Source organism: Nerophis lumbriciformis, linkage group LG31 (genome assembly GCF_033978685.3).
Source record: "Nerophis lumbriciformis linkage group LG31, RoL_Nlum_v2.1, whole genome shotgun sequence".
Lineage (NCBI taxonomy): Eukaryota > Metazoa > Chordata > Actinopteri > Syngnathiformes > Syngnathidae > Nerophis > Nerophis lumbriciformis.
In genome coordinates this window covers 748,750-760,000 of record NC_084578.2, presented here as the reverse complement: position 1 = coordinate 760,000, position 11,251 = coordinate 748,750, and the positions used below count along the sequence as shown (strand labels likewise).

The window sequence follows — 11,251 nt, the reverse complement described above, 5'->3', positions numbered from 1 at the left end:
GTTTTGGTCGCCGTGGCGACAGAAGAGTGCGAGGCGTGATGGAGAAGTGTGACAGTGATGAATGTCCCTCCTTCATGGGGGGCCAGGGGCCAGGGGCCAGGGGCCACCTTCAATCACTTTGAGCAGAGAAAACGTTGGTGGTGGACCACAAAGAAATACATTCCAGCCAAGGAAATCATCCATGACATCATAGCAGACGGCCAGCACGGTGGAACAGGGGTTAGTGCGTCTGCCTCACAATACCAAGGACCTGGGTTCCATCCCGTGACTGCGTGGCTTCTACTCCGGCTTCCTCCCACCTCCAAAGACATGCACCTGGGGATAGGCCCCTCCCACCTCCAAAGACATGCACCTGGGGATAGGCCCCTCCCACCTCCAAAGACATGCACCTGGGGATAGGCCCCTCCCACCTCCAAAGACATGCACCTGGGGATAGGCCCCTCCCACCTCCAAAGACATGCACCTGGGGATAGGCCCCTCCCACCTCCAAAGACATGCACCTGGGGATAGGTTGATTGGCAACACTAAATGTTGTCTGTCTATCTGTGTTGGCCCTGTGATGAGGTGGCGACTTGTCCAGGGTGCACCCCGCCTTCCGCCCATGTGCAGCTGAGATAGGCCCCAGCGACCCCAAGGTCGTTGGGGATAAGCAGTAGAAAATGGATGGATGGATCATATCAGACTCAAGGCCCGCCTCCTCAATACTATAGCCCCGCCCACAACGTCCATCTTGGTGCATTATTAGCATTATTAGCGCTAGCTGCTAATATTTGCATGAAATATCAGCGTGACAAAATACCAGAAAATCATATAAAAATAAATGTAGCAAATATTAATTTAATACAATTATTATAATCGGAATAAATCATGATAATATAATTATTAAAACTAATTTAATCCAAATATTAAATAAAGAATAGATTATATCAATCAATCAATCAATGTTTATTTATATAGCCCTAAATCACAAGTGTCTCAAAGGGCTGCACAAACCACATCCTTGGTTCAGAGTCCACATAAGGGCAAGGAAAAACTCACAACCCCAATGGGATGTTGATGTGAATGACTATGAGAAACCTTGGAGAGGACCACATATGTGGGTAAGTCCATAGTGGATCTAACATAATAGTGAGAGTCCAGTCCATAGTGGATCTAACATAATAGTGTGAGAGTCCAGTCCATAGTGGATCTAACATAATAGTGAGAGTCCAGTCCATAGTGGATCCAACATAATAGTGAGAGTCCAGTCCATAGTGGATCTAACATAATAGTGAGAGTCCAGTCCATAGTGGATCTAACATAATAGTAAGAGTACAGTCCATAGTGGATCTAACATAATAGTGAGAGTCCAGTCCATAGTGGATCTAACATAATAGTGAGAGTCCAGTCCATAGTGGATCCAACATAATAGTGAGAGTCCAGTCCATAGTGGATCTAACATAATAGTGAGAGTCCAGTCCATAGTGGATCTAACATAATAGTAAGAGTCCAGTCCATAGTGGATCTAACATAATAGTGAGAGTCCAGTCCATAGTGGATCTAACATAATAGTGTGAGAGTCCAGTCCATAGTGGATCTAACATAATAGTGTGAGAGTCCAGTCCATAGTGGATCTAACATAATAGTGAGAGTCCAGTCCATAGTGGATCTAAGATAATAGTGTGAGAGTCCAGTCCATAGTGGATCTAACATAATAGTGAGAGTCCAGTCCATAGTGGATCTAAGATAATAGTGTGAGAGTCCAGTCCATAGTGGATCTAACATAATAGTGAGAGTCCAGTCCATAGTGGATCTAACATAATAGTAAGAGTCCAGTCCATAGTGGATCTAGCATAATAGTGAGAGTCCAGTCCATAGTGGATCTAAGATCATAGTGAGAGTCCAGTCCATAGTGGATCTAACATAATAGTGAGAGTCCAGTCCATAGTGGATCTAACATAATAGTGAGAGTCCAGTCCATAGTGGATCTAACATAATAGTGAGAGTCCAGTCCATAGTGGATCTAACATAATAGTGAGAGTCCAGTCCATAGTGGATCTAACATAATAGTGAGAGTCCAGTCCATAGTGGATCTAGCATAATAGTGAGAGTCCAGTCCATAGTGGATCTAACATAATAGTGAGAGTCCAGTCCATAGTGGATCTAGCATAATAGTGAGAGTCCAGTCCACAGTGGGACCAGCAGGAGATCATCCTGAGCAGAAACTGGTCAGCAGCACAGAAATGTTCCCAACCGATGCAAATGATATAACATTTGATACATTTGTTATAAGTTAACGGGCAGTTTAATAAATGATCAAACATTTCTTAATGGATCATTTATATTTTTATGATGAATTAAATTGTATTAAATAATGTCTGATTGATCTTGACATAACAAAGTAAATATAATGTATGCAAACTTTTTATATTGGACATAATATTTGCATTACAAAATACAAAAATAATATCTAAAAACAAATGTATCAAATATAAATGTAATACAATTATTATAATTTAATAGCATAATTTGTTATTATAATTATTATTTTAATAATATTCATAATATATTTCATACAAATAATTTAATAAGAATATGAAATAAAGAATATATATTAAATGATCACATATTTTTATTATTGATTTATATTTTTAGGATGCATTTAATTGTATTAAATCATGATAACTAATTGATATTTTGTAAAGTAAATTGTTTCTGTTTTTTATTGTATGTGGCAGCTTTTTATATTGGAAATAATATTTGCATTTATTATTTGCATTAGCAAATACGAAAAATCATGTATGAAATATAAATGTAATAAAAGTATTGTAATATGATAACATTGTTTATTATAATAATAATAATTCATAATAATGTCATTTAAAAAATAATTTCATAAAAATAAGAAATAAAAAATAGATCATAAATACAACATATTTGATATTGTTTTTATAAATACCTTTTTTTTTATTTATAATTTATATTTTTCTGAAGAATTCAATTGTATTAAGTTGTGTCTCTGATATTTTTGTGAAATAAAAGGTTTTTTTGTTTTGTTCAGAATGTTTTTGTATATGATCGCTTTTTATATATTTGCATTACAAAATACGAAACAAATCATACAACAATCATGTATGAAATATGAATTTGATCAAAAATATTACAATATATTCAAATGTTCTATTACCATAATAATAATAGTTGATCATATAATTCATAATAATAATAAAAAACAAATAAAGAATACCGTATTTTCCGCACCATAAGGCGCCCTGGGTTATAAGCCGCGCCTTCAATGAACGGCATATTTCAAAACTTTGTCCACCTATAAGCCGCCCCGTGTTATAAGCCGCATCTAACTGCGCTAAAGGAATGTCAAAAAAACAGTCAGATAGGTCAGTCAAACTTTAATAATATATTAAAAACCAGCGTGATGTGGGCGCGCATGGAGTCGTATATCAACATGGACGGAGCTGCGTGAAAAAAGCCACCCGGCCTCTTCGCGTAAACTTAAACTTACCTTAACCACTCGCTCATCTTTTCTTCATCCATCCCTTCGAGTTAGCTTTTATGATGACGCCGGCTGGAAAGGTCTCTTTTGGCAAGGTCTTCCTTTTGAATATCACCATGGGTGGAAGTTTCTGGCCATTAGCATGGCAAGCTAGAACCACAGTGAAGGATGACTTCTCATTCCCTGTGGTGCGAATATTCACCGTACGTGCTCCCGTTGTATCCACAGTGCGGTTCACAGGAATATCAGTTGCTGTGAAATAGTAGTCCGTGTGCGGATGGAGAGATTGCGTCTTTTCATGAACCGGATCCCTGACGCTTAGTAGGAGCCATTTTGTGGTCTTTACAGATGTAAACACACAAAGGAAATGAAACGTACGGTGATATCCGCGCGCTTTTTCCTCTTCTACGCGGGCGGGTGGTTGCTTACAGTAGAAGAAGAAGCGCTTCCTGTTCTATGGGGGCGGGTGCTTACCTTGGCGGTTGCTTGCGTAGAAGAAGAAGCGCTTCCTGTTCTACCGGGAAAAAAGATGGCGGCTGTTTACCGTAGTTGCGAGACTGAAACTTTATGAAAATGAATCTTAATATTAATCCATATATAAAGCGCACCGGGTTAAAAGCCGCACTGTCAGCTTTTGAGAAAATTTGTGGTTTTTAGGTGCGCCTTATAGTGCGGAAAATACGGTAGATGATAAATAATAACCTGTTTAGTCATTTTTATAAATTCATTGGCAGTTTAATAAATGATCACTTATCTTCTAATCAACAATTGATTTTTTATGATCTGTGATGGTCTGTGATTGACTGTTGAAAAGGGGCGTGTCCCAATATAATTATAAACCCCCCCCCCCAGCGTTGTCCATGGCGACGACGCTGCCCTCTCCTGATGAATGACATTTCGCCGCAGGAAGTCACATGAGCTCGCCATTTTCCCTCCACACCTGTCACATGACCTCTTTGGAATGTGCACGTATTCAGAGGACGCCGCAGGACCGCAGGGAGGAAGTGGCGGTCCACTTTTTAATCACCACTCACTAAACATTATAACAATCATTCATCACAATACTTTATCACAATCATTCATCACAATCATTCATAACAATCATTCATCACAATCATTGATAACAATCATTCATCACAATCATTAATAACAATCATTCATCACAATCATTGATAACAATCATTCATCACAATCATTGATAACAATCATTCATCACAATCATTAATAACAATCATTCATCACAATCATTAATAACAATCATTAATAACAATCATTCATCACAATCATTCATCACAATCATTGATAACAATCATTCATCACAATCATTAATAACAATCATTCATCACAATCATTAATAACAATCATTCATCACAATCATTGATAACAATCATTCATCACAATCATTGATAACAATCATTCATCACAATCATTAATAACAATCATTCATCACAATCATTGATAACAATCATTCATCACAATCATTGATAACAATCATTCATCACAATCATTGATAACAATCATTCATCACAATCATTAATAACAATCATTCATCACAATCATTAATAACAATCATTCATCACAATCATTAATCACAATCATTCATCACAATCATTAATAACAATCATTCATCACAATCATTGATAACAATCATTCATCACAATCATTAATAACAATCATTGATAAGAATAATCAATGACAAAACTGAATTGATCCGAAGGTTTGTGCATGCAGCATATGCTACACTATCAGCACCATTTGATTGACAGCTCAGTGAAAAATGAACTGTTTTCATCAGCTTGGTTTTTCAAAATAAATGTGTCTGCGTTTGAAGTAATATATTAAAACTATATGATGAAAAGAATAATACATCTATGTCAATATTATTCATGATGATGTATTTTGATGTAGAGACTTTTATTCTTCAATAATTATGTTGAATAAATGATAGACTGTATGTCATACTTATTCATTGAATAAATAGACATGAAATATCATTTATTATTGTTCAATATTTATATTAAATAAGTGAATGTAATGAATAATGATGAAATAGGATACTGTGGTGTGATTATGTCATCATGTTTGATACTGTTAGCCATGTTAGCATACTCATTAGCATACTCATTAGCATAGTCACTCATGCTGACGTGCAGGTTGCAGTCCACTTGTACTCTGTTTTCCATAATGTCAGTGAAGGCACCGCAGCTTCAATCTCCTTCAATTAGAGTGACCTTGCTTTACTCTACTTATATATACACACTACATACTTACTCTACTTATATATACACACTACATACTGTACTTACTCTACTTATATATACACACTACATACTTACTCTACTTATATATACACACTACATACTGTACTTACTCTACTTATATATACACACTACATACTTACTCTACTTATATATACACACTACATACTGTACTTACTCTACTTATATATACACACTACATACTGTACTTACTCTACTTATATATACACACTACATACTGTACTTACTCTACTTATATATACACACTACATACTGTACTTACTGTACTTATATATACACACTACATACTTACTCTACTTATATATACATACTACATACTTACTCTTCTACTTATATATACACACTACATACTTACTCTACTTATATATACACACTACATACTGTACTTACTCTACTTATATATACACACTACATACTTACTCTACTTATATATACATACTACATACTGTACTTACTCTACTTATATATACACACTACATACTTACTCTACTTATATATACGCACTACATACTGTACTTACTCTACTTATATATACACACTACATACTTACTCTTCTACTTATATATACACACTACATACTTACTCTACTTATATATACACACTACATACTGTACTTACTCTACTTATATATACACACTACATACTTACTCTACTTATATATACATACTACATACTGTACTTACTCTACTTATATATACACACTACATACTTACTCTACTTATATATACGCACTACATACTGTACTTACTCTACTTATATATACACACTACATACTTACTCTTCTACTTATATATACACACTACATACTTACTCTACTTATATATACACACTACATACTGTACTTACTCTACTTATATATACACACTACATACTTACTCTACTTATATATACATACTACATACTGTACTTACTCTACTTATATATACACACTACATACTTACTCTACTTATATATACGCACTACATACTGTACTTACTCTACTTATATATACACACTACATACTTACTCTTCTACTTATATATACACACTACATACTTACTCTACTTATATATACACACTACATACTGTACTTACTCTACTTATATATACACACTACATACTTACTCTACTTATATATACATACTACATACTGTACTTACTCTACTTATATATACACACTACATACTTACTCTACTTATATATACGCACTACATACTGTACTTACTCTACTTATATATACACACTACATACTTACTCTTCTACTTATATATACACACTACATACTTACTCTACTTATATATACACACTACATACTTACTCTACTTATATATACACACTACATACTTACTCTACTTATATATACACACTCCATACTTACTCTACTTATATATACACACTACATACTTACTCTACTTATATATACACACTACATACTGTACTTATATATACACACTACATACTTACTCTACTTATATATACACATTACATACTTACTCTACTTATATATACACACTACATACTGTACTTGCTCTACTTATATATACACACTACATACTTACTTTACTTATATATACACACTACATACTGTACTTACTCTACTTATATATACACACTACATACTTACTCTACTTATATATACACACTACATACTTACTCTACATATATATACACACTACATACTTACTCTTCTACTTATATATACACACTACATACTTACTCTACTTATATATACGCACTACATACTTATTGTACTTAAATATAAATGATAGAAAATAAATGTGCTGGTCTATATGTACGTATATGTGTAAATATGAATAAATGTGTAAATATGAATAAATGTGTAAATATGAATAAATGGTCTATATGTTGGCCCTGTGATGAGGTGGCGACTTGTCCAGGGTGTACCCCGCCTTCCGCCCGATTGTAGCTGAGATAGGCTCCAGCGACCCCCAAAGGGAATAAGCGGTAGAAAATGGATGGATGGATGGGTCTATATGTACGTGAGTGTGTAAATATGAATAAATGGTCTATATGTACGTGAGTGTGTAAATATGAATAAATGGTCTATATGTACGTGAGTGTGTAAATATGAATAAATGGTCTATATGTACGTGAGTGTGTAAATATGAATAAATGGTCTATATGTACGTGAGTGCGATGGCGAGTGTGTGTTGTGTCCAGGTTGCCATGGCGACCGGCGGCTGTTTGCTGCCATGTGTTGACGCCAGCGCTCAGATTTTGCATCATCTTCTTGCTGTTCACCACTTTTACTTTCTTTTTGTCTTTCTGTTTTCCTCACTCGGACCCCCCCCCCCCCCCCCCATGCCCCCATGCCAGCCCCGCCCCCCCTGAGCTCCATTGAAAAGTTGGTGTTTACGAGAGCGCCAGTCGTCTTTGTGCTCTTCATCAATGAAAGACTAACCCGCCCCCCCTTGCCCCCCCCTCTCCTTCCAGAAAGACTGAAGAGGACAGACGCCCCCCCATTGGCCCCGCCCCCCGGCCCCCAGTGATGCAGGCTGGGTGAGTACAAGCTTTCATTTCTTCACTTTTCACTCGCTTTTCTGCTTTCTTTGCCTGAAAATTCCTCCCAGCAGGCTCCGCCCCCTTTTTTTTGTCACCTGGGATTGGAATTTCTCGCTCACGCTTGAAACACGACGACTTAGATCCATGCCGTGCCAGCTAGCATGTCGCTAGCATCCTCTTTGCTGTAATGTTCATGCCAGGCCACTAGTGGGCGACCTGCAGCCCATGAGCAACGCACGCCTCGCCACCGCGTCTCAACCAAGCACCATCTCATTCCAGTCAGCAACAACTAACTTCACTCTTAAAACATGCACCTCACTCAAAGATCCTCTATGTGACAGGAGCACTCTTGTTTTTTTCAAAAGCAAAAAGACACAAATCAAATATTGTTTAGTTGTTTTGAAGGATTTACTACAAAAGACTTGACAAAGATCATCTATATGACTGGAGTGTTGAGCTCTTTTAAGGATTTACTGCACAAAGACTTGACAAAGATCATCTATATGACAGGAGTGTTTAGTTGTTTTGAAGGATTTACTACAAAAGACTTGACAAAGATCATCTATGTGACAGGAGTGTTGAGCTCTTTGAAGGATTTACTACAAAAGACTTGACAAAGATCATCTATACGACAGGAGTGTTTAGTTGTTTTGAAGGATTTACTACAAAAGACTTGACAAAGATCATCTATATGACAGGAGTGTTTAGTTGTTTTGAAGGATTTACTACAAAAGACTTGACAAAGATCATCTATATGACAGGAGTGTTTAGCTGTTTTGAAGGATTTACTACAAAAGACTTGACAAAGATCATCTATATGACAGGAGTGTTTAGTTGTTTTGAAGGATTTACTACAAAAGACTTGACAAAGATCATCTATGTGACAGGAGTGTTGAGCTCTTTTAAGGATTTACTACAAAAGACTTGACAAAGATCATCTATGTGACAGGAGTGTTGAGCTCTTTTAAGGATTTACTGCACAAAGACTTGACAAAGATCATCTATATGACAGGAGTGTTTAGTTGTTTTGAAGGATTTACTACAAAAGACTTGACAAAGATCATCTATATGACAGGAGTGTTGAGCTCTTTTATTTGTGTTGATTTTGAAGTGGACTTGTGCACCTGGCTGCTGTTGTCATGACGATCAGACTGACATTAAACCTTGTGGTCACCATGACAACAGGAGCTGTTTGTTTCCTGTTAGCATCCTTCTTCCTCCATCTTTGTTCCAACTGGTTGTCCTCCACAGTGGACGTGTGGTGTGTGCCAAGACAACAAGTGTTCATGTTTGCTTCCACAAGTACAGAACCAGTTCCAGAGGTAGAGAACCAGTTCTAGAAGTAGAGAACCAGTTCCAGAAGAAGAGAACCAGTTCCAGAAGTAGAGAACCAGTTCCAGAAGAAGAGAACCAGTTCCAGAAGAAGAGAAACCAGTTCCAGAATTAGAGAACCAGTTCCAGAAGTAGAGAACCAGTTCCAGAAGAAGAGAACCAGTTCCAGAAGAAGAGAACCAGTTCCAGAAGTAGAGAACCAGTTCCAGAAGAAAATAACCAGTTCCAGAAGTAGAGAACCAGTTCCAGAAGTAGAGAACCAGTTATAGAAGAAGAGAAACCAGTTCCAGAAGAAGAGAACCAGTTCCAGAAGAAGAGAACCAATTCCAGAAGTAGAGAACCAGTTTCAGAAGACAAGAACCAGTTCCAGAAGAAGAGAACCAGTTCCAGAAGTAGAGAACCAGTTTCAGAAGTAGAGAACCAGTTCCAGAAGAAGAGAAGCAGTTCCAGAAGTAGAGAACCAGTTCCAGAAGAAGAGAACCAGTTCCAGAAGTAGAGAACCAGTTTCAGAAGTAGAGAACCAGTTCCAGAAGTAGAGAACCAGTTTCAGAAGTAGAGAACCAGTTCCAGAAGAAAATAAGCAGTTCCAGAAGAAGAGAAGCAGTTCCAGAAGAAGAGAACCAGTTCCAGAAGTAGAGAACCAGTTCCAGAAGAAGAGAACCAGTTCCAGAAGAAGAGAACCAGTTCCAGAAGAAGAGAACCAGTTTCAGAAGTAGAGAACCAGTTCCAGAAGAAGAGAACCAGTTCCAGAAGTAGAGAACCAGTTCCAGAAGAAGAGAACCAGTTCCAGAAGTAGAGAACCAGTTTCAGAAGAAAAGAACCAGTTCCAGAAGTAGAGAACCAGTTCCAGAAGAAGAGAACCAATTCCAGAAGTAGAGAACCAGTTTCAGAAGAAAAGAACCAGTTCCAGAAAAAGAGAACCAGTTCCAGAAGTAGAGAACCAGTTTCAGAAGTAGAGAACCAGTTCCAGAAGAAGAGAACCAATTCCAGAAGTAGAGAACCAGTTTCAGAAGAAAAGAACCAGTTCCAGAAGAAGAGAACCAGTTCCAGAAGTAGAGAACCAGTTTCAGAAGAAGAGAACCAGTTCCAGAAGAAGAGAACCAGTTCCAGAAGTAGAGAACCAGTTTCAGAAGTAGAGAACCAGTTCCAGAAGAAGAGAACCAATTCCAGAAGTAGAGAACCAGTTTCAGAAGAAAAGAACCAGTTCCAGAAGAAGAGAACCAGTTCCAGAAGTAGAGAACCAGTTTCAGAAGAAGAGAACCAGTTCCAGGAGAAGAGAACCAGTTCCAGAAGTAGAGAACCAGTTTCAGAAGTAGAGAACCAGTTCCAGAAGAAGAGAACCAGTTTCAGAAGAAGAGAACCAGTTCCAGAAGAAGAGAAGCAGTTCTTTCAGGGTCTTCAGGTTCTCCACAGTTTGTTGGCCTGGGACCAGGACTTCTTTGTGTGGTCCACGGTGCATTAGGACCCTTAGAGGGGGCCATTGAGTCCACAAAGATGGGGGTTGGGCTGCAGGCAGATCCTTGGACAACCTCACAGAGGACCCTTTCACTTCTCACTGGGGGGGGGGGGGTGTATATATTCTACTTCCTGCTAGCTGATGATGTCATCACTTGGACGGGAACAGGAAGTAGAACTTTGTGGTGGTCTT

The 11,251-nt window shown here is 37.5% G+C and overlaps 1 protein-coding gene across 1 annotated transcript in view; it reads left to right on the top strand.

Annotated features, from left to right (window-relative positions):
• The window catches only part of sema5ba (sema domain, seven thrombospondin repeats (type 1 and type 1-like), transmembrane domain (TM) and short cytoplasmic domain, (semaphorin) 5Ba), a 104,031-nt gene that overhangs the window by 4,778 nt on the left and 88,002 nt on the right, over nucleotides 1-11,251 (top strand). Inside the window, exon 2 of the mRNA XM_061926151.1 lies at nucleotides 8,203-8,268. The gene's annotated coding sequence lies outside the window, so the exon portion shown is untranslated. The remainder of the gene's footprint in view (nucleotides 1-8,202; nucleotides 8,269-11,251) is intronic.